Below are 25,432 nucleotides of genomic sequence, written 5' to 3'. Positions count from 1 at the left end.
TGAGGAAGGTGTGGAGGTGATAGCAATGGCGGCCATCTCACTTCTTGTGTCGTCTTTGTCATCTTCTTCATCCCCGGAAGAATATTCCCCACGAGCAATCAACACATACTTCGATGGCTTCTTGCAAATGTCAAAGCCACTTTTCTTGACAAATGGCTTCTTGCGAGGAGCCTTTGACTTGTCCTTGAGGATGAGCTTTCCACCATGATCTTCTCTATTTTCATATGGGCACTCGGCAATGAAATGGTCTTGGTTACCACAATTGTAGCAAGTTCTTGCTCTTGGGCCCTTGGTATTTCCTCTTTGGTTTCCTTTTAGCTTGTACTTGTAGGGGTCTCTCCAAAAGGATTTTGTGAGAAGAGCAATGTGACCATGTAGATCACGTTTGAGTTCTTCGGAGTGCCCTTCATACTTAGTTTCTCCCAAATCTTCTTCATCCTCTTCATCTACATGCGCCTTCAACGCAAGATTTTCACTTCTATTCATCCCAATGGCCCGGACATGACTATCAACCGCAATATTTGACTCAACCTTGAAGGCATCCATCTCTTGCATGACATCATTGGAAGTCATTTTCTCAAAGTTGTGCTTGTTCTTGAGGATCCTTAGATCGGCCGGTTCAAAGGGCAAGAGGGCATTGATGTACTTCCTCTTGATCCAATCATCATCAACATGAGAGGCACCAAGGTCTCGAAAGGTGATAGCAAGAGCCTTGAGGCGTCGGTACATGACCCGATGATCTTCACCATCTTCCATGTAGAATCCTTCGACTTTATTGCTAATCTGTTGAAATTTGTTTTGCCTCATACTTGAGCTTCCAAGGAATACTTCGGCGAGAATGTTCCAAGCATTCTTGGGGGCGGTGGCCTTCTCGATGTATGGTCTATCGTCTTTACTAACGGCTTGTTGAATCATGTATAATGCGGTGGCATTGAGTTGACAATCAACCACTTCCCTACGAGACAAACCATTAGGATTGCTAGGCTTGTATCCTTCCACAACAATTCTCCATAGTTCAATACATGAAGAATTTAAATAGGACTTCATCTTATCTTGCCACAAGGAAAATGCATTAGGATTAAGTGCCAGTGGATATCCTCGTGGATTTATGCGAGGATGTGGAATGGGAGGATCCGGAGAGTACACGGGCGGAGGAGGAACCGCCGAGTACACTCCGGGAGCATTATTATCTATCTTGGGAAGGGTCTCGCCACTACGTTCTTCATCCTTGGCTTCGGCCTCCGTAGAGGCACCAAGGGAGGTCTTTTCCGCACTAGGAGTGCCAACCTCGGTAGTGGTGGTAGGAGGGATAGGAGGTTTATTTGCTTGCATAAAGCTCATCATCATCTCCCTTAATTCACCTATGGAGTCATTCATCGAGGAGATTGATGATTTCAATTCCTTGATGTCCTCCATAGATGCGGGCTCCGAACTAGCTTCCCCCGTCTCAGGCATACTCTCTTAGGCGGTAAAGCCCGAATAAAGAGCCGAGGCTCTGATACCAATTGAAATGATCGTATGTCACCTAGAGGGGGGGGGGGGTGAATAGGTGCTATATCAAAATTTAATTCTTTTTCAATTATTTAGGCTTGACACAAAGGTAAATTCTCTAGATATGCAACTATGTGAATTTACCTATATGACAAGATGCAAGCAAACAATACACAATACAAGGTACAAGAGTAAAGTGCGGTAAGAGGATAGAGGTAACCGAGGTGGAGCACGCGGAGACACGAGGGTATGATTCCCGTAGTTCCTTCCTTATAATGGAAAGTACGTCTACGTTTGGAGGGGTGTGGTGCCACGAAGGCCAACCAACGCCACAAAGGCCTCACCCTATTCTCCGGTGAGCAACGCCACAAAGGCCTAGCTCACGCTCCACTAAGCGGTTGACTTGAGGTCGCAACCGGCACCTTTACACAAAGTTTGGGGCACACATACACAACGAAATTGGAGGCTCCCAATAGCTGTAACAACACAACAACAAGATCAAATCAATCAACAACAACTAGGGTTTCCAAAAGGAACACTAGCAAAGGGGCCCTCAAGCAAATGAGGGGGAAATGTAAATCGCTTTGGTGAAGATGTAGATCGGGGTCTTCTCCTTCGATTCTCCAAAGATCAAGAGCTTTGGATAGTTGGAGGAGGAGATCAAGAGCTTCTTGTGTTTCTTGTGGCTCAACAATGGTGGATGAACTCTTGAGGGAGTGAGCAATCTGAGCTTGAGGGAGAAGGGGGTATTTTACCTCCCCTTCAAATCGAGCCGTTGCAGAAATTTTAGGCCGGATATTCCGGCCTAAGTGAGGGCCGGATAATCCCCCCCGCCCCCCCCCCCCCCGGAATATCCGGGTCCAGGCAAAATATCCGGCCAAATATCCGGGGGGGTATACCGAGAGCTCGGCCGCTTAGTCCTTAGCCAAATTGCAGGGGCCGGATATTCTGCAAATATCCGGCCCCGGATTATCCGGCCTGCAACATTTTGTCTCCTCCCTTTTTCTTGCTTTTCAACATGAATTCGATCACTAATAAGTTCTGCACCATTTCAACGCACATTAATGTATCACACATGTTGTCATCAAACACACAAAACTATAAAGTTAGAGAGATGCTCTTTCAACACCGCCGCAAAGAAGCACCCCCACCGCGACGCTCGGGGACATAGCCGCGCCGATACTGATGCCACCACGTCGTTGGTCAAGCCGGTCATTTTGTCCAATACAAGAACTCGCCACCGCATGTGGCAAGAGCATCATCTCGACCCTCCAGGACGGAGGAGGAACCGCACGGCCGTGCTAACAAGTTGCGCTGGATCTAAGCTCTCATGGCCCAGATCTGGTACCAGTTGTGGTGCAACCTGGGAGGCGCCCGCCGGTATTGGCCCCACCGAGGCCCTCCTGGCCCAGGACGAGGCCCGTCTGGCCCCAGCCTGGGCAGCACCACCACCACCAGCCGCCGCACGCCGTGCCAGGCCAGCCCTCCACCAGGAGCCGCCATCGTCATGTCTCACCGCCACCCCCAGACCAAGCTCGAGAAGCCCCGAGTAGCACCACCACCGTCCTCTACTGTCCCGCGTAGAGCTGAACGTGAGTGGAAAGGGAAGTCCCACCGCCGATGGCACCGCGCGGGCTTTGCCTGGCAGCCCTCGCCGGCGGCGGAGGAGAAGGAAGTGAGGAGGAGGGGTGGGGACGCGGGGGCTTAGGGTTCGGGGTGACCCAAGCGAAACGTTTCACTCACAAGCGCTAATTGTCTGCCACAAGACATAACCCAATCTACAATTGAGAGAATATATGCACGGTAACTCAAGCATAAGTTAGGTACTTAGGTGTGAGATATATACTCACGTTTATTCAGAACCCCAGAAGCTGCATGCATATACATAGGGCCCGTTTGGTAGGCTGGGCCGATTTCCTGCATGACTGCGTCAGTGAGACGGGAGTGCTTGCGCGTTGCGAACGGGTCATGGGCCAGAAAATGCCTCTCGTTTGGCATCCCGGGTCGAAGCTTTTGGCCCAGCAGAAACGTATGACTCAGTTTGTTTGGTTTCATATGAGCCAAGCTTTAGCCTCACCACTTATCCACATGGTGACATTACCTCTCACCTCCTCACCTATCACAAAGCCTCACGCCGATGTCACGAAGCCTGACATCACGCCGGTGCGCGGAAAGACCACCATGCCACTCTCGCCGCGGTGGCCAAGGCGGCGTGCGCAATACTGGGCTGAATATGATAGGCCGAAGTTTTCGGTGTAGCACAACAAGAATGTCGCCGCCACTGGCTACACCTACACGGTTACCGCCATGGATTACTGCCTATCACATACCATAACCATCACCACCATGACACCGCTGGTCACGCCCGTCACAGGAATCACCACGTCGCCGAACACGAAGACGAACACCACCATGACACCGTCGTTCACGCCCGTCACAAGCATTACCATGTTGCCGACAACGTCGCCGAACACCACCATGACACCGCCGGTCACGTCGGTCACATGCATCACCACGTCACCGAACACGAAGACGAACACCACCATGACACCTCCGTTCACGCCCGTCACAAGCATCACCATGTCGCCGACCACGAAACTGAATACCACCATAACACCGCCGGTCACGCCGATCATAAGCATCACCACGTCGCCGACCACGAAGACGAACACCACCATGCCGCCACAACCATGGATTATCACCTCTCACTTGTCACCTATCATCACCACGTCGCCGTCCATGAAGACGGCATGCGAGAAGTTGAGCAAAAGTACTCCAAACCTTACTCACACATACGTACAGATTACAGTATACTAGCGAGTCATTTATCTTCCCATGTATGGACATCAAAACAAAAACCCGTCAACATGAAAGTCATGCGGAATGGTGAGGTGAACCTACTCCTGAAAGGAAATTTCAAACGGTCGAGCGTGTGCGACGAATTTGGCGAAATTCGCTTAAAAATTTATACACGAAATTGACGATTTACGACCGACGAAACTCGAAACCGATTGTGGGAATTGATTCATATCATCGACACGTATCTTTTTCATGTGCTTATTTTGATTCGAAGTATGGTTGTGTTGATTTGAATAGAGGGTGTGTGCAGTGTAAGGGAGAGCGAGCTTAATCAAGAGCACGTGTAGTTGTTGCATCCGTCGAGCAGAGGAGTCACCAGAACGGGACAGGTAGGAACTACCGATTCGGGCGTTCCTCCAGAACCTGTCCCAATGGTGCTTTGAGAACCGGTTGGGCCACAACGCGAAGGCCTTCCGGGCGACCAAACAGCCCGTTTTATTTCTCCACCCATAAAAAAAAAAGGTCTTCACACACTACCAAATGCGCCCATAACTGTCGGTGCTAGCTGCCGATCCACCTCGGTCGATCAGATGGCATGCTGTGTGCACAAACGTACGGTACCCTGATCGATGGATACATCGACCGGCCGTCTCATTGCTGGTAGTCTAGCACCTATTCTGGAATACTAGCAATGAGTGGCGCGGCAGCACGCCGCGCCATATGGTGGCAAATTGATGGTTATTTCTGGTGGTGGGAAATGTATGTAGGTTCTAATTTATGTTTGTGTCCATTCAAAATTGTGTGTGTTCTGATTTAAAAAAATCATCTACTTTGTCGTTTTGTTTTTGTATGGTAATTGTATACTTGGTTAGTAGTTTTATGTGATTAGATATGATTCTGTACGTATTATCATTTGGTTGCTGGCTAATCTTGGTGTATGTTGTAGAAATGAAGTTGAGAGCGGGTGTTAGCTGATTGGGCTGTGTATTCTAATGTGGATTCTGATGTAATAGTACCATAACAGTATTATTGTATAAAGGAGGTGGATGGCCCAGATTTATGATATGGCTTCTATAAAAATATGGTACACCTTTGATGTACTCTCGGAAAAACAGAATGCTACTATTATGTTTAGATATTTTTGTCGGCATTTTCTTTTTCTCTCCAAAAGGCAGCAATGCTGACCTAGGATATCCACGTCTTTGGTAGAGAGGATAATGATTTACTCGCCCTTGGTGTGGCCGCTACATCCCACCCCAATGACCTGGAAGTGTTGGATTTTTTAAAGTTCAAAGAAACTAATAAAAGACAATCAACTCTAACCTTCTCAATCATTTATTAATTCAATATTTTAGTATCAGCCAATACAGTGATGGCCCAAACATGCCATCCACCTCCAAAGGAAGAAATAATTTAAGCGTCAGAAATGAAAGATTCTAGTAAGGATAGGCAAAAAGGATTATAATAAGGATAGGCTTTTCTGCCTGGAGCTCACGATAGATTTTCAATTATGTTGGTGTTCTTATTTTGAGGGTGAAAAGGTGCTTATATATTACATTCATTCAGAGTATTACAATCAATTACAAATCTTTGATCGCACGCTTCTCGGCACTCTACCTAGTCATGATCCAGACAAACCTGGATATCTCGCCAAGGCGGACAACTCACGGGGTACAGACTATTGCAGCCCTCTACCTACTTTCACAAAGCTACCGCAAACAAAATCCCTACACCTGAGTCTAGGTAATAATGATGCATGAGGCAGAGAGGTTACACAATTTCGAATTGATCGCCTTAATTACTGTCTGGCTGTCAGACTCTGTCACAATGCTCCTACATCCAAAGTTTACCCTAAGACGCACGCCATGTAGTACCTCAACTTCAGTTTCTTCAGCGTTGGTTCAACCTCTCATCGGATAGGCTGCAGAGAAATGACACTTCTCAGGTAATCCCAGCCGACCACTCCATCGCTAGCAACCCCAGATTCATCAACGGAAAAGGCATCGGTGTTGACCTTCATAAAACCTTCAGGAAGTGCATTCTAAGGTAGGAAGATTTGAGTCTTCTGATGTTTTGGTCAACCCATTTATTTTACCTGCAAGCTTTCATGTTTTGATCACTATATAAAATTGGTGTGACTGAATGAAAAATAGCACACATAAGGAGACATTGCTATTCAAGGGGGCGACTATTGCATTGATATTCAGTTATAGTGATGCTTTTTTTTTTGCAGTGTCTCACCAGTATGATATATCTAGGAAAAATTGTAAAACCCTCGAAGCAATCCTTAAGAGATATTAAATTATGGGATCCGTCAGGTAGCCTCTGAATGATGCCAGCCAACGCTGCATGACCAAGACTGTGTGAGGAAGAATCAAACCCAGCCGTGATGCAAATTAGTTCGAGAGGTTGTCATGTAAGCTAAGTTTTATGTGAGCTAGTACTGATGAAAAGAGATTTCTTACTGCTACATGTGCTTGCATATTGACTACAAACTATTTTCTAGAAGCCAATAACCCAGTGTTGCAGTGTTTTCACTGGCACAATAAGGCTGCTAGATCGATAACTCGGCCCTGTATTTAAATGACTGAAAAAATCAAAATTTCTGAGCAGAGCTTATTGTAAGTAAGAGCAAGACAAAAATGATCCTGTCTAAATGATGCAAATATTCCTTAACATGCCTTCTTTAGGGAACATAACATAACAATCCAACAATGATAGCAGACATTCATGATTCCGCTAGAATCAAATAGACATTCAAGAATTCCAAGTCATTTTAACCCTTTATCTCGAAAGAGGGGCTTGTGGTAAGGAAGAGTGGGAGAATTGTGCTATGCTGGCTAAATTCATATGCACCTATAAGAATTAGTCTATCGGATAATAAACTTGTTTCTTCCATAGCTCATATATAATTCCGCAACACTATCTAGCTAGTGCATTCATGTATCAATCTAAAAGACCAAGATATCTTGAAGTTGTAGTTTATGTACAGAAATGGCTACTTATTCAGTTAGGGAGCAATTTTCGAAAACTGTGGATGCAAACATCAGTAGCATATATGTGCCCAATAAAGCATATTTAAGTGACCATGTTCTAAGAGCTAAGACTCTTGAGAATTAAATCCGTTAGTTTCTAAGCGCTTATAGAGGGTTGTATGTAAGGCCTAAGACTCTTGAATTTATGAATGAAATGAAATCATATTGTGAAAGTTTTTGAATGAAATAGAATATATGTAACCTGGTACCTGGACACCAATGTAGACCATAAATACAATCTATTTTCTTAATCTAAAATTATTAACAACATTTTCATATAAAATGATAGAAAAATGCTTTAATTATAAAAGTTGTATTAAGAGGTATTGACAGAGCGGTGCAATCAATTCTGACGACACTATATAAAAAATATAAATATATTTCTATATGTGAAATTGAATCACAAAAGCCATAAATAGGCATTGAACAATGACATTATTGGCAACACCTTAAAATTCTCACAGATATGTCTCGGATATCCCAAGTATCAACTACAGTATCTAGACTGTACATAGCACCATGTTACATTTAAAAAAGATCACCACTCTGACTTAATTATGATCATATACCAGTTTGAAAACCTCCAGCATTTGCAGCCAATGGAGGAGCTACATAACATACTTTCACCATCATTGCCACACGTAATGACTGAGAATTGATTTCTCAGACATAATAGTAATGTCCGAATGAGCCTTGCAGAAAACAATCAACCATCCTAAATCTTCTAGTAGTCAAAGTAATGTCCGAAGCCCATTGACCTGCCATGTGGGTTTTACCACAAGTTAGATGTACGTTCTAGCCATCAGATGGCGCGTTCACATTACTGATTACATATAGTACGAAATTCTCTAAACAGGCCTGCACAATATTTTTCAGTCTGGATGCTATAGCTTTGTGCCTGCTTAGCAGATAATATTTTACCTGATCTCAGTAGTTCATTCAGTCTAGTGCATGGCATGCCAACTAATCTGATTGAATACCCACTATCATCTCCTCGATCTTTCTAAGAGGGACATAAATGGCACTCGAACCTGCATGATCTGTGGAAACACAACAAAGATCAAACCCTCGGAGTATGGATGCGAACTCAACATCACAGAAAAACAAAGCACTAAGAAAACAGGATAGATTTGTAAGTATGTCTATTGTCTTTGGCATCAGAAACTAAACTTGATCTAAACTTGGTAATGAGCTAGGAAATATGCCCACTTGTCTGAAAACCTTCAGAAAACTACAAAATCTGAGGCCGAAGAATATTATTCATGAGGAGATAACTAAAACAAAGAATCAATATTCACATAGATAAATAACACAAAAGAGATCCTCTTGTATGAATTATTGTAATGGTGAGGGCAAAGCAAAGTAGCTCCAACCAAATACTTTGTAATTTAATATTGTCATTCAAAATGTCAGAGTGGTTTTTGAAAATTATCATCTATTCAGAGAGAGCTGACGGAAATCTAATGGAGACATTTAGAAACTATATTCTGATACTCTTTGCACTGAATAATTTTAATTTTATTAGATGTCCCTGGATGTGGTAATGTCTGAATTTGGAATTCATTTCTGCGAACAGTTTGTATAACCAATGTGGCAGTGTGGCACCGCTTTGCATGTAAATTGAATTGTCAAACTTGCTCCATCATGTCTGCATGTTCAATCCCCGTAAGCTATAAGCAATATAGTGCATGATGAAATTATTCGTACCTCTGAATTCATCATAGTAATGAGCTTCGTGCACATAACCTGTATGCCCTGCGCAGAGTGCTTTGTACACCACCCATCATCTCACTCCACAACTTTGAGGCTCTGCAAGCATGCTAATTGAATGCCACGGCTTCTTTTCTGGTGAAACGAAGGTAGGAACCTGAATCACCGCATAAGAAAAAATCAGTAAAATCGAAAATAGCAGCAATAAATTGTAGGAAGAAAAAAAGAAGAAGGGGATTACCTTATGCAATCCACGAACTGAACTGCCAGATGGGAGATGCAATGTACAGAGCAGAAACGATCGGGAGCTGCAAGGCAGAACCGACCAGAGGACAAAATAAAGCCTGCTGCCCCCGTCTTCTATCCGCCGGAGCAGGACGCTGCTCGACCTCACCGGCGGGCGCAGACCAGCGTGTCCAAGGAGTCCTGGAGCGCGAGCGCAGGCAGTACGGGCGACCGAGTGGCCGGTGGGGGCCGCTCCGACGCTGGAAATCCCCGCTTGGCCATATCAGCGTGCCGGTGCGCCGCCGGCAGGCCTAGCTGCCGGCGCCGCGCTCCCAGATCCGAAGCAGGCGGCGACACTGCTGGCTTTGGCACCCAACGTCCAGTAGAGGGACTGCAACGCGGAGGAACGATAGAGCACTTCGGCGTGGCGGCGATGTACGGATGAGGAGCGGCCCCGGGCCACGGCCGCTGGTCCCTCCGACAATCAACCACCGCTGAGAGAGAGGCGGCCACATGGAAGCTCGACAGGGAGATCAGGGCGAGGAACAGGCCGGGGCATGGTGGCTCAGGCAGGGAGAAGCGGTCGAGGTGGGAGAGAAAAGACCATATGGAGGAGGTCGGGCAGAGGAGGCGGTGGAGATAATTCGGGTCCATGGATGAATTGATTTTTTCTTGAGAGAGGAGAAATTGAGTTGGGGAAAGAAGAGGCCGACAGAACGTGCAAATTCTGAAACTTCTAGCGCACGATGTCCCCACCACCGCTCAAGCCATGTCTCAGCTATGTTCACGCCAGGAGACACCACCAAGACAGCCCACCATGAAGGAACCTAGACCAAAAACATACGAAACTCTGCACGTGTCAGTAGCAAATAAATCTGAAGTTGCCCACAAAAAACTACACATCCCCTGAACTGCGCACACGGAAGCACCAGAGTGAAAAGAACAACACGTGTTACAACCTTGTTAATTCTCAATCCTCTTCAAAATTCTTACAAAAAAGAAGTTTGTTCCCGTTTAGTATAGTAGTTATTTGTGGGCACCCATGGCCCGTGTAGGGTTGTCCTCTTCCGGGGCACGCCTGCTAGTTCGGGTTGTAGACGGGGTAAGTGATGCTGCCCAGGTTCAGCTCCTGCCCCACATCGTCGTCCAGCCGCGACGCCGTGCAGAGACGAGCACGCGTCTCCGCTTCGGCGTCATGGCTGATGAAGGCTGGATAGGCGAACGCCACGACGAGGAGGGCAGTGAGGAGGAGGAGCACACCGGCCGGCCGGTTCCCGTACATTGTGCTATGTGTGCATATATGCTGGTCAATCTCCATCTGGGCAATACTTGGTGCTCGGCGCGTGCTTTATATGCTGAAGGCAAAATCGTGCCGTGTCCACAGAGTTTGATCCGATCGAGAACCGGCCCTAGATTTGCTGTCTAAGGTAAAGTTTGGATGGAGACATGGAGTAGTGCGCATACATTTGAGGCCAATAGCCAACCATAATCCATGCACTTCACGTACTCACCTTGGGACTGGGAGCCCCAATTAAAATGTTCTATTTGAGCAGCTCGCGTGAAGTTTCAACCAAACTCTAGCTAGCGAAACGAGGTCTTTCGTGAAGCAGTTTTTTTTTTTGACAAAGGGAATATATTAATATCAAAAGATACCAAATACACCCGGCCTCTGCAACAACGCCCCACTCTAGTGGCAGTACGGATGCACACAGCCAAAAAAGAGTAAAGAAAACTAAGAAATAATAGTCCCGCTATAACATTCCAGACCTAGCAACAGCAATACAACCACCACCGTGATAACACCTGAAATACAGACTCTCCAAAAGCGACACCTCCAAGAAGGGAACACTGCACCAGCGCCGTCATCGCCCGACCAAAGGTCTTAGGTTTTCACCCTGAAGATAGTCACCACTCTCAAAACAATACCTCCAACAAGGTCATTGCCAGGCACAACCAGTTAAGGCCAGACCTTCGGTTTTCACCCTGAAAGGTAAGACTCTGAACTTCACCTGTGCTGCTGCCCCCACTTGCATACCACTGATGCGGAGCCCGGAACGCCAAGCAAGTCCCTCAGCATCACGGAGTCTCGAACCTCCTTTAGCCAGTCCACCAATCCGGCCTTCATGATATTCCTTCTTCTGACTTCACCATGGATGACGTGGGCATTACCCTTCGGGTAACTGACATTGCCCTATCCTGTGCGGCACAACTGGAGGCCCATGAAGATACCCGATGGAAGGCGGGCCACTAGGACGATGCTGGAGAAGATTCCTTGAAGAACAAGACAAAGAGGAGCCGAACAAGGAAAGTTTAGAGCTAGGTCTTTTGTAAACCTAGTCGCACCCGGACAGACCTCTTGAGACCTGGCCTCCTATATAAAGGCCAGGAGAGGGGCTGCCGAGGCACGATCAATCTTAGCAACTTTAGCCACCATAAGTCTAGAGCTAGGTCGCCGTAGCACTTAGCCTCTCGACGAGATCACAGCCGAAACCTTCGGCACCCCATTGTAACCCGATATTTTCATAATCAAGATCAGACAGGCAGAACGTAAGAGTTTTACCTCATCGAGGGCCCCGAACCTGGGTAAATCGCTCTCCCCGCTTGTCTGTTAACCGATGTCTCGTGTCAGCCTATAGGATTCCATCAACCCTAAGCCCCAATCGGAGGGCATTGCCGAGGAGTACCCTCGACAATTGGCGCCGTCTGTGGGAAGCCTGTCGGCACAAGGCAGGTCATCGGCAGTACCAGTCATGTCTGCGGCGTTCGTGCTCGAGTCGCCAACGCCGTCAGATCCGAAAGATTCAGTTCGCTGCGGGTCCTTCGAGTTCGTACCGCACACCGAGGCGTCGCATCTTATCTCTGCAGAATCACGCGGCAACATGGATACTACTTTCGGTGGTGTTCACTTCATCATCGATTCCAGAGGGTTTCTTCGCCTCCCTAGTTCAAACGCATCAAGCCCAAGGACTTCGGTTCCAGAAGATATCACGCCAGCAGCGACCTCGGCAATCCTATCCAGGAGTGCGGGAGAGGGCAGCCGAGGCAGCTTCGGCGCCATAAAGGAGCAAAGGAAAAGACGAAGGGACTCACGTCGTGAAGAAGAAGAGCAAATCGCGACTCGCCTCCGACAATACGAACGAGGATGCCACAGCATGCAATCGAACAAGAATCGCCTTCGCACACCTTACCTATCGGCCACGGAGCAACTTGAAGCACCGTGTTATCTGCACTCTTATATCGATCCAAAGGATGGCCATGAAAAATCCAGTCATTTGCTCAGGAATTGTCGGCAGTTCCTCGAAATTCAGCAGTTCTGCGACGACCTTAGGGCTAAAGCCACGGCAAGAGTTCATACGATGGAAAGAAGGGCAGGACCCTACAGTTATCCGCCAGAACCATACATACCGGAGCCATACATACCAGCAGGAGGAGACGAGTACGTACCAACCGAAGTGTTCCCAGAATCTCGCGGACAGGTCAACATGATCCATAAAACCAGCTTTTCAAAGAGAGAGGTCAAGAAGTTCTCACGAGAAGTAAAGTACACGGAAGTTGCCATGGTCGACACACCCGAGTTCATCGACTGGTCAGATCAAAGCATATCTTTCAGCAAGGCAGATCACCCGAAGGCCATTCCAAGGCCTGGTCATGCAGCCCTAGTCCTTGAGGCGCAGATCGGAGGATACAATATGAGCAAAGTATTCATGGATGGAGGAAGCGGCCTAAATCTGTTATTTGCCAGCACGATGAAAGCAATGGACCTAACAGTCGACATGCTAAGAGAGTCCGATACAGGATTCCATGGCATCATACCGACTCGACCCGCTTATTCCCTCGGCAAAATATCGTTGGACGTAGTTTTTGGCACGCCCAGCAACTTCAGGAAGGAGAAAGTCGAGTTTGAAGTAGTTGACTAGGAATCTCAGTACCATGCCATCCTCGGCAGACCTACGTTTGCCAAATTCATGGCAGTACCCCATTACGCGTACCTGAAACTGAAGATGCCAGGCAATAATGGGACAGCGATAACCATCCATGGAAGCTTCTCCCGTTCAGATAGCTGCGACAGGGATTTCCAAAAAATCGCTTCGAAATTCGGGGCTAGGGAAGAACTTAACGCAGTTGATGCCATCACAGACCACACGAAGCCACCAGCCGATAACCGAAACGTAAGATCCGATGAGTTTAACGTCGCGAAGGAAGCAAAGAAGCAGCAGGTGCACCCCTCTGACCCGAAGAAGACAGTCAATACCTCGGCAGACCTTACTGTCGCATAGGAAAGCGCGCTCATCGAGTTCCTCCGTGAGCGCTGGGAAATATTTGCATGGGAACCATCTAACATGCCAGGTATTCCCAGGGAACTCGCTGAGCACGCCCTCAATGTTGACCCAAAAGCCAAACCAGTACAATAGTCGATGCGCCAGTTTTCTGAGCCGAAGAGAAAAGCAATCGGCGAAGAGGTTAGTCGGCTCCGCAAGGCAGGATTCATTCGGGAGCTCAAGGAAGCCGAGTGGGTGGCCAATCCCGTCATGGTGCCAAAGAAAGACACAACCGCTCTTCGCATGTGTATCGACTACACGAGTCTTAACAAGCATTGTCCTAAGGATCACTTCCCACTGCCTCGTATCGATCAGATAGTCGACTCCACAGCAGGATGTGATCGTCTCTCTTTTCTCGATGCATATTCCGGGTACAACCAGATCAAGCTCAAGAAGGAAGACCAAGAGTTAACCGCGTTCATCACCCCGCACGGCGTTTTTTGTTACAACGTCATGACTTTCGGGTTGAAAAATGCAGGGGCAACCTATCAGCGGTGCATGCAAGCCTGTCTTGGAGAACAGATTGGAAGGAATATCGAAGTTTACATTGATGATATCGTGGTAAAGACGAAGCACGCCGCCACTCTCATCGACGACTTGCGGGAAACCTTTGACAACCTCGACAAGTATAAAATCAAGCTGAACCCGAAGAAATGTTTCTTCGGGGTGCCAGGAGGGTAAGTACTCGGGTACTTCATCTCACCCAGAGGAATAGAGGCCAATCCCTTGAAGATCAAAGCCATTCTCGACATGGATCCACCAAAGAATTTGCACCAAGTGCAGCAATTGGCAGGACGGCTGGCAGCACTCAGCAGATTCATTGCCAAGCTAGGAGAGAAAGTTTTGCCCTTCTACAGCCTGATGAAGAAGTCAGAAAAATTCGAGTGGACAAATGAGACGCAAGAGTCTTTTGATAATCTGAAGAAGATCTTATCGATATCTCCAGTACTTGTAACCCCACGCGAAAAGGAAACACTGCTCATGTACATAGCAGCAACGGTGCAAGTCTTCAGCAGCGTCCTGGTTGTCGAGCGAGAAGAAGCAGGGAGAGTTCACGGCGTGCAAAGACCCGTTTACTACCTCAGTGAAGTGCTCACGCCATCGAAACAGAGATACCCTCATCACCAGAAGTTGGCATATGCAGTATGGAGAACAGCTCGTAAGCTACGCCATTATTTCACGGAGCACCCGATCATTGTCGTAAGCGAGGCACCGTTGAAGAATATACTCACTAACCCAGAAGCCACGGGTCGAGTGTCCCAATGGGCCATCGAGATAGCGCCACACGACATAACCTACGTCAACCGAACGGCGATCAAATCCCAAGTCCTCCCAGATTTTGTGGCAGACTGGATCCAGTCACAAACACCGGCAGCACCCGACATGTCTGGTTCATGGACAATGTACTTTGACGGGTCTAAGCGGAGTACAGGCGCAGGAGCAGGGGTGATACTGATATCGCCACAAGGAGACAAGATGAAGTACATCCTGCGTATGAATTTCCCCCTGCCGACAAATAATGAAGCGGAATACGAAGAGCTGTTGCACGGAATGAAGATGGCAAAGGCATGTGGAGCAACTCGCCTAGAAATTTATGGAGACTCGAACCTGGTGGTACAGCAGTCGATGAATTTATGCGACGCGGTCAGTGATAACATGATCGCCTACCGACAATTATACCAGAATATGGAAGCCAAGTTTGAAGGGTGCGAACTTAAGCATATCGGCAGAGCTAGCAACGAGGAAGCCGATGCTCTGGCGAACATTGGATCCATGTGCTCCCCCATTCCAGACGGAGTGTTTTACGAAGTTATTACTCAACGATCGATAAAGGAGAAAGCGTCGGCACCTCCGAAATCATCGGATGACGATTCAGAGGCAAGCCTGCAGCAAACTGCCGAAGAATCTCCACCTCGATCTGCAGAGCAGGTCCTCCTCCTTGAACCCCTGTGGACCAAACCATTTTTAGCGTACCTGATAGAGCAGCAGTTACCAGAGGATCCGGCGGAAGCAAGACAAATTGTGAGACGGTCAAAGGCCTTCACTGTGGTAAACGGAGAACTCTACAAGCGTAGTATTTCTGGCATCTTTCAAAGGTGTATTGCCATCGACGATGGAAAGGCACTGCTACGCGAGATACACGAAGGAACTTGCGGACACCACGCAGGTAGCAGGGCCCTTGTGGCAAAAGCCTTCAGAGCAGGATTTTACTGGCCAACGGCGGCATCGGATGCTTGAGATCTGGTTATGAAGTGCGACCCCTGTCAGCGTTTTGCACCAAAACCACACGCTCCCGCAACAGATCTGATGACGATACCTCTGGCATAGCCCTTCGCACAGTGGGGACTCGACCAAGTTGGACCACTGCCGAGATCGTCGCCTGGAGGTCACACATATTTACTAGTTGCAGTCGACAAGTTCACCAAATGGATCGAGGTTGTACCTGTTCGAAATCAGAAAGCCGAAACCGCCGTCCAGTTCTTCAGGGGAATAACTTGTCGATTTGGCATGCCTCACAGCATCGTCACAGACAATGGAACTAATTTCGACTCCAAAAAGTTTCGGAAGTTTTGCGATGACAGTGGCATTAAGCTAAAATTCGCATCGGTGGCACACCCCCAGACCAAGGGCCAGGTCGAAAGGATCAATGGTCTAATAGGAGACGGCCTCAAGAAACGCCTTACGGGTGCGGCCGGAGCCTGGGTCGAAGAATTACCATCTGTGCTTTGGAGTTTACGTACTACACCCAATAGGTCAACCCAGTACACCCCGTTCTTCTTGGTGCACGGAGCCGAAGCAGTTTTGCTAGCCGATGTTCGGTTCGAAGCCCCTCGGGTGACCGCGTACACGGAAGCTACTTCCAACATCGCGCTGCAGGATGCCGTGGACCTCCTTGACGAAGCTCGGGATATTGCCTTGGCAAGAACAACGGTGTATCAGCAGGCGTTAAGAAATTATCACAGTCGACGAATACGCAATCGAAGCTTCAATGAGATATGGTGCTGCGACTGAAGCAAGAGAGACCTTCGAAGCTCGAATCTCCATGGGAAGGGCCGTTCATCATCACTAAAGTGATACCAGGAGGAGCTTATCAGCTTAAGAATCCAACTTCAGGAAAAGACGTTGAAAATCCATGGAACGTTGCACATTTGCGACGGTTCTACGCATAGGATATAATTATCCCCCTCCTGTTATTCGGCAGCTCCTAAGCTTGTCTTATGTTATGAATAAAATTTTGATCAGGTTTTCTACCTTTATTGTTTCAGGCCTCATCATCCGAACAAATTGTTCGGGGCCCCCTGTCATTGGCTCTTACTCCCATCGGGAGCGCAGGCCAGAAACACGCTCGCACGGTGTCGTTAATTAAATACTCTCATCGGGAGCTAAGGTTAACGACACACAACAACCCATCCAAGCCTCGAGAAAATACGCGAGTGCTGCAGCTGATGGGAGTACTATCACAAACAAGGCTCAAACCGGTGCACCGCGTGACGAAGCCAAGCGCCTAAATCCCTCGATTATTCGACGGGTGTCGCTCTTACAGAACTTACGTATCGACTCCGCAATAAACTTGCACTTACAACGGAGTCGTCGGGTGTGCAGGCTGACTTGATCACTCGGCCGCCCCCGATAAAAAACTATCAATCGAATTAGCAAATTCACTAGAAGTACATACTGTGTAAAACACACATTAAATTTACATGAGATTATCCCTTGCAGGTACAAGGTCATTACATACATATGAACGCATAAATTTATGACAGGTTTCCCTGGTCCTCTCGGGCCTTCAGATCCCTCTCGATACCAGTTTCCATCCGTGAGATGATAGTATACGCATGATTTCTAGCAATATTGTAATACTGGTCTAAACTCCTTCTGGTGTTTGCTATGGCCTCCAAATCTAAGGTCGGATGACACGCTAACACCGAAGCAAAGGCAAGTTCAGCACCGGCCAGGAGCTCTTTTCGCACCAACAGTCGAATCCTTTCAGGGGTCTTGAATCGAGTAAACAGAGCAGATAAAGTTTCGGGTGCTTGGTCCAGAGGAAACAATGTTCTCCAGACCATCGAGAGATGAGCATGGAACTTGTCGAAGTAGTAGTGCACCTTCTCTGCTCGATGTTCAAACTTTGCCACGGCAACAGCCTTCGGTCGATGGGACCACAACTCATGCTTCGGGTGAGCGACATCGGTCATCGCTTCGATCTTTTCGTGGATCCTCTTGTTTTCCTCTGATTCGTCGGAAGCGACGACTGTCAAGAGGCAAAGGTCAGATAAAGGATATTCAAGCCTCGATAAAAATCGATGGATGGACAGGCACTTACAGCTCAAGCTTTCAGTAGCAACGCGGAGGCGATCGAGAGCGTGTTGTTCAATGGCAGTCGCAATCTCGCTCTTTCTTTTCACCAACGCCGCCATCGCGTCATTGATCAACTTGATCCTAAAATGGAATAAGTTATGCCTGTCCAATTAGACAGCAGCTGCAGAGTTATCAGGCCTGGCCATTGCCTGCTTAAAGTCAAGGGGGCCGAGGAGGCAGAGGTACCACCCAAGCGTCCTATGAGCCGATTTGCTGAGAAATAATGCAGCAAGGATCAGGGATTTACCGCTGCCTATTGCCGGAGATGAACTGTCCCGCATCATTCCCCAGATGGCAGGCTTCAGGCTCGCCGGCGCTCGTACGCTACTCCCGTCGGGAGGCTCCGCGCCGTCTTGCACACCCACGGCCCTACGCGCCGGCCTCCCTGGTCCACCAGCTCGAGCCCAGACCCTACGCGCCGGCCTCCTCCACCACTCCCACGCCGAGCCGCCGGCCGCTGCTTCATGCCCTGACAAGGCCGAGGGAGGTCTGTTTTTCTTTTCTCCTCTGCCGCTTTGGAGTTGCGACGAGAGGGGACGCCATGGGCCTTGATTATTCAGATCTGGATAAAAAGAGTGCAAAATATATTTCCTTACCACTCCACCTAGAATACTCTTCTTACTCGATGACATTCTAAAAGTGAAATCGTGCAGTATGCTGCAAAAAAAAAAGACAAGTAGCTGTCTACATGTGTACACACGCAGAAAAGTGCTGACAGGGCTAAAAAGGAAGCAGTCCAAATAACTATAGTGGCTACATGCAGTGTGAATGGAATCATGGACAAAAGAAAAGAAGTTGACTTTTCATGTACTAACCGGCACACCGAGTCCAATGGCCGATCTCAGAAATCTCACTCTGCAATTGAAACATGTAGGCTGTCAGGTCTCAGAAACAAGGCATCACCTCGCATTAAGACTTGGCGTGGGTTATGTACCTAATATGCTTACAGAAAACCACGGGTCTGCTTCTTTCAATTCTTTGGCTTGCTCGGTTAGCTCAGGGCTGCAAAAATATACATCTAGCTTTTCCAGTGAAGTGGGGAGGCCTTCCTTGGGTGGCAGGGATACGATTTTCTCACAACTGAGGATCCCTAGTCTCTTGAGAGAAGAAAGGCGACCTAATCCTTGAGGGAGGGACCGCAGATTATAGCAATCAATAAATTCCAGGTCCTCGAGTGAGGTGAGGAGCTGAAGCGCTTGCTCTTGCTCTTCCGTGAAGATTCTCATCCGCTGATCATGACTGGACCATAATGTCTGGAGAGTAGCGGCGAGGTGGCTGCAAATGGGAGCAGTAAGCACCGACGAGATGCTATCCACCCAAAGTTCTTCCAACTGGAATGAACCTGCACGCATTAATTTGCTCCTTGCAATCATTGAGAGCAGATCGCCTGCTATTGAGATGTCCGCTTCATCCGAATACATAGCATCTACGCCCAATTGTTTGAGGTTGACTGTCATGAGAGGATTGAACCCATCCGTCGTCAACTCTTCATAAGATATCAGACTTAGACTAGTGAGAGACGTGAGGTTTGAGAGCAGACCCATCGACCGCATGCTTGGCTCTTCGGAAATATCGAATTCCCTGAGCCAGGTAGGGAAAGGGTTCATGGCACGACCTCCTCCACCTACTTCTCCCATGGGCCACCCAGAGAACAACTTTCCACAACCGAATCCTTTAAATGATTGAAGCATCTTGAGGTCCCAGAGCCCTCCGTCCTCCACAGGCACAAGTGTCAGGTTTTCACACTTGGTGATACTAAGCTGGGAAAGACCTGGGAAACTCCTCAAAACTTGTGAAAACAATTCTCCAGTGATCTGTAACTTTTCTATGTGAAGATTCTGAACTGAACGGAGGACAACACTGCCATACAGCTCTGCGGAAAACACGTTGTCGCATCTCTTGAAGTGCATACTTCTCAAGGATTTTAGCTTTTGGAGATCTGACAATGTAATGTGTGATACATCACAAATTTTCATAAGCTCTACTTTATCCATAATGTGGAAAGCCAAAGGCCTAGTATACCCTTTAATGCTAACTTCCTTCCCATCGTATAACAGCTTTGACCCATTATTTTCCACGCAAACATATGTTAGCGTGGAAGTGTGGGGCATGAGTGGGAACAGAGACAACCTAGGGCAGTTCTTAATATCAAGTGTACACAGCTTTGTAAATATGTCGAGCACTCCAAGAATGGAAACGAGCAGATAAAGGGACAATCATTAATTTTGATGCTTTCGAGCCTTGAAAACATGTGGCTACTAGGTCCGCCCACCCACTCCTCAAGTTCTGCCATATCCTCAAACACAATTTCCTTCAAATGGGTGAAGCTTCTTTCTGTAACACCACCAATACCAGGCCCGAACACACGCATCCCAACAATATTCCTGAAGGAGACTTTGCTGAGGTTTGATAGCTGCTCAAAAGATGGAAGGGTGCTCCACGATACACCCTCTAGATGGAGAGACTCTAACTTCTTTGTGCTAACATCGCCACACAACCAACTAGGACCAGCCGAACCACCAGGATTTATAATGCCAAGCACTCTAATATTATTTGGTGGATGAAGACCATCGAGAACATCATCATCTATAGTTGGGTGATCTTCACCCCAAACCAATCTTAACTCTTTCAGATTTCTTTTATTTTTCAATTTTGCATCACTAGCTTCTCCCTTGGACCTCACTGTTTCAAGATTACATATACTGAGTTCTCCTCCAAGGCCGCTCAGTTCCCCCAGCTCTTTCAACTCAAACCCATCATTCTCTTTCTTAACGCGGAACTCTTTAAGCTCCTCTAAATGCTTCATCTTTCCAACCCCAGGAATATTGGAATGGAGATTTTTGGAAGAATGAAAATGGCGTAAATACACAAGACGACTAAAGTCTTTAGGCAAATTTTTAATACCATGACAATTTATCAGGTCCAAGAATTTCAAGTGGTAAAGTCTACATAATGTGCTAGGTAAAGTAATCTCTAAGTCATAAGGTGAACTAATTTTAAGGTACTGGAGGTGGATAAGATTTGAGAAGTTCTTTGGTAAAGATTGTTGAGCTCTCATGGCTATAAATAGTACCCGGAGACCCTTTATATCTTTGAATGTATCTTTCAACATATTAGCTATTCTTACATCATGTAATCCAAAAATCATCAAACTCCGCAAATTTTCAATGTCTATCACGCTCCTCAATTTACCCATTTCTTCTACAAAACTTTCATCATATATATTTTCTATGGTGATTGACAAATGCCTAATAGATTTTGGGATATCATCGGCTCTAAAACTTAAATTACATATATTGAAACATTCTTGTGATGAAACATTTCGAGAAAGTTCATGAAATAGATCATGCATCACATAGTATTGACGAGAATTATCTCCACCCTTCATGAGAAAACCATTGCCCACAAGTTCCTCTAAGTAATTCTTAACGTTTTGGCTACTAGAGTCTACGATACCTAGTGTGATCCAAAAACAAGTAATTTCGAAGTTATCAAACTTATAATCTTCAGGAAAAGGTAACAATATGAAAAACATTTTTTCAAATAAAAAGGAAGGTAGTCGTAGCTAATTTTCAGAGATGGCATAATATCGTCATCATTTTTTGTATCTTTCCACTCATTCTTTTCAAAAACTTCCATCCAATATTCCCGTGAAAGGTTTTTCCTTAGCAGCCGACCAACTGTATTGGCTGCTAGTGGTGAACCCTTTAGTTTCATAGCAATGTTTCTTGCAACATCAATTAAGTCATCATCATAGTTTGCAGGCAGTTTGCTACGATCAAATATACAAGCTTCAAAGAGTGCGAAGAAGTCATTAGGCTCCAAACCACACAGTTCTACTGGATCTGTTGTTTTCACCATCTCCACTATAGATGGAAACCGAGTTGTGACAAGAACTATGTTGCCCTTGGTTCCCCCCTTTGTGAATGGCGACAATAGATTTTTCCAATTAGCCTCACTATTGCAATTCCATATATCGTCCAGGACAATTAAAAACATTTTAGACTTCAATCTCTCTATGATAGATTTTTGAAGCTGGTCCAAACTGGCTGTTTCATTTGTACACTTGTGTTTTTCTTGTTCCAGTGCAGGTATATAGCTATGGATCTGCCTAGTGAGCTTATGCACATCAAAATCAGTTGAAACACAGATCCAAACCTTGACAGCGAAATATCCCTCTACTGTTTCATCATTATACAAGTGTTGGGTGAAAGTTGTTTTCCCCATACCCCCAGGGCCAACAATAGGCAGAACAGAGAGGGTTTCAGTTTGATATGTGACACCAGTGAGCATATTTACTGTTTTATCAAAGATGGCACTCCTCCCAAACAGTTTATCTTGTGATACTATTGAACCTGTTTGAGGCCTTTTTGTGGTGACAACTGTGCTAGTATTTGGGATTTTATTCAGCAAGTTAGAGACAGGATCACACAGGTTGTGTATGCCCTCTATCACTGACTTGATTTTGTTGGACATTACCACCCTATCAAATTTCAACTTTCCAACATGGCCACCACCATTACCACTATCAGACTGGGACACACAGTGTGGGTTACTGGTAACAACAGTATCAGCAACAGAGTCATCATCTTGCGTACGAGGACAAGAAAAGCATGGAAGCCAGTTACCGATGGAGTGGCGGGCAGCATGGCGGCCATGGAGAGCATGACCATAGAGGCCATCGCCCTGGTCTGTTGTGGCCTCCAGGGTTCCATCCAACTGGTCTTGGATCATGAAATAGTGGAGCTCGTCCAGAGCATCCTCAGCCTCATCAGCCTTCTTGCTCAGGTCCTCCAGCAAGCTCTGCAGGCCAGGGTTACTTATCACATCTCTGTCCTGGGCTGCGTGCAGCAACCCTTGCATGTACTTGAGCTTGGCTTTGATCTGCTCGGAGTTGAGGCCGAGCTCGGAGCTGGCCACGTACGCGGACACAAGGTCATCGGACAACTTACTCAGCACCTTGCCGACGAGCCAGCTCGCCGCACCGATGGCCGTCTCCATCCCCCTCCGGCGGTCGGGAAGGTCCCGGGCGCCGGGCAGTTGGGTTAGTTGATTTGTGTGGTGGGAGTTTTGTGGATTTACTGTCAAGCACAGCAAGAGGTAGGAAGGTAACGATATGTGCGTATTTCCGAAGAGGCCTTGATGGCTCCTTTTATAGCTCCATTCGAGGAGGCATTCTGTTTGCCCCCTGAAGCATTCATTGAACTTGCATCCCAAAGGGGCTGCTAGCACCATTATTGGCCCGCACTCACCACTTACGCTTTTTTCTTTGGAACATTCCATGTACTATTACATCTATCTATCTATTACTCAATTATTCAGAACCCCAGAAGCTGCATGCATATACATAGGGCCCGTTTGGTAGGCTGGGCCGATTTCCTGCATGACTGCGTCAGTGAGACGGGAGTGCTTGCGCGTTGCGAACGGGTCATGGGCCAGAAAATGCCTCTCGTTTGGCAGCCCGGGTCGAAGCTTTTGGCCTAGCAGAAACGTATGACTCAGTTTGTTTGGTTTCATATGAGCCAAGCTTTAGCCTCACCACTTATCCACATGGTGACATTACCTCTCACCTCCTCACCTATCACAAAGCCTCACGCCGATGTCACGAAGCCTGACATCACGCCGGTGCGCGGAAAGACCACCATGCCACTCTCGCCGCGGTGGCCAAGGCGGCGTGCGCAATACTGGGCTGAATATGATAGGCCGAAGTTTTCGGTGTAGCACAACAAGAATGTCGCCGCCACTGGCTACACCTACACGGTTACCGCCATGGATTACTGCCTATCACATACCATAACCATCACCACCATGACACCGCTGGTCACGCCCGTCACAGGAATCACCACGTCGCCGAACACGAAGACGAACACCACCATGACACCGTCGTTCACGCCCGTCACAAGCATTACCATGTTGCCGACAACGTCGCCGAACACCACCATGACACCGCCGGTCACGTCGGTCACATGCATCACCACGTCACCGAACACGAAGACGAACACCACCATGACACCTCCGTTCACGCCCGTCACAAGCATCACCATGTCGCCGACCACGAAACTGAATACCACCATAACACCGCCGGTCACGCCGATCATAAGCATCACCACGTCGCCGACCACGAAGACGAACACCACCATGCCGCCACAACCATGGATTATCACCTCTCACTTGTCACCTATCATCACCACGTCGCCGTCCATGAAGACGGCATGCGAGAAGTTGAGCAAAAGTACTCCAAACCTTACTCACACATACGTACAGATTACAGTATACTAGCGAGTCATTTATCTTCCCATGTATGGACATCAAAACAAAAACCCGTCAACATGAAAGTCATGCGGAATGGTGAGGTGAACCTACTCCTGAAAGGAAATTTCAAACGGTCGAGCGTGTGCGACGAATTTGGCGAAATTCGCTTAAAAATTTATACACGAAATTGACGATTTACGACCGACGAAACTCGAAACCGATTGTGGGAATTGATTCATATCATCGACACGTATCTTTTTCATGTGCTTATTTTGATTCGAAGTATGGTTGTGTTGATTTGAATAGAGGGTGTGTGCAGTGTAAGGGAGAGCGAGCTTAATCAAGAGCACGTGTAGTTGTTGCATCCGTCGAGCAGAGGAGTCACCAGAACGGGACAGGTAGGAACTACCGATTCGGGCGTTCCTCCAGAACCTGTCCCAATGGTGCTTTGAGAACCGGTTGGGCCACAACGCGAAGACCTTCCGGGCGACCAAACAGCCCGTTTTATTTCTCCACCCATAAAAAAAAGGTCTTCACACACTACCAAATGCGCCCATAACTGTCGGTGCTAGCTGCCGATCCACCTCGGTCGATCAGATGGCATGCTGTGTGCACAAACGTACGGTACCCTGATCGATGGATACATCGACCGGCCGTCTCATTGCTGGTAGTCTAGCACCTATTCTGGAATACTAGCAATGAGTGGCGCGGCAGCACGCCGCGCCATATGGTGGCAAATTGATGGTTATTTCTGGTGGTGGGAAATGTATGTAGGTTCTAATTTATGTTTGTGTCCATTCAAAATTGTGTGTGTTCTGATTTAAAAAAATCATCTACTTTGTCGTTTTGTTTTTGTATGGTAATTGTATACTTGGTTAGTAGTTTTATGTGATTAGATATGATTCTGTACGTATTATCATTTGGTTGCTGGCTAATCTTGGTGTATGTTGTAGAAATGAAGTTGAGAGCGGGTGTTAGCTGATTGGGCTGTGTATTCTAATGTGGATTCTGATGTAATAGTACCATAACAGTATTATTGTATAAAGGAGGTGGATGGCCCAGATTTATGATATGGCTTCTATAAAAATATGGTACACCTTTGATGTACTCTCGGAAAAACAGAATGCTACTATTATGTTTAGATATTTTTGTCGGCATTTTCTTTTTCTCTCCAAAAGGCAGCAATGCTGACCTAGGATATCCACGTCTTTGGTAGAGAGGATAATGATTTACTCGCCCTTG

The 25,432-nt window shown here is 47.1% G+C and overlaps 1 long non-coding RNA gene and 1 pseudogene across 1 annotated transcript; both read right to left on the bottom strand.

Moving 5' to 3' along the window:
• LOC127326810 (putative disease resistance protein RGA4) overlaps nt 1-23,058 on the bottom strand; it is a 75,435-nt pseudogene extending 52,377 nt beyond the window's left edge.
• LOC139831901 (uncharacterized) lies at nt 7,690-9,774 on the bottom strand. Its single transcript, XR_011746284.1, has 4 exons — nt 9,277-9,774; nt 9,033-9,192; nt 8,247-8,365; nt 7,690-8,083 (listed from the first exon to the last, which is right to left on the bottom strand). It is a non-coding gene; the product is annotated as an uncharacterized lncRNA (long non-coding RNA).
• Nucleotides 23,059-25,432: the final 2,374 nt, after the last annotated feature.

This window comes from Lolium perenne, chromosome 6, assembly GCF_019359855.2.
Source record: "Lolium perenne isolate Kyuss_39 chromosome 6, Kyuss_2.0, whole genome shotgun sequence".
NCBI classification, from domain to species: Eukaryota; Viridiplantae; Streptophyta; class Magnoliopsida; order Poales; family Poaceae; genus Lolium; species Lolium perenne.
The sequence above is the reverse complement of the archived record's forward strand: the minus strand, read 5'-3'. Positions and strand labels throughout refer to the sequence as shown.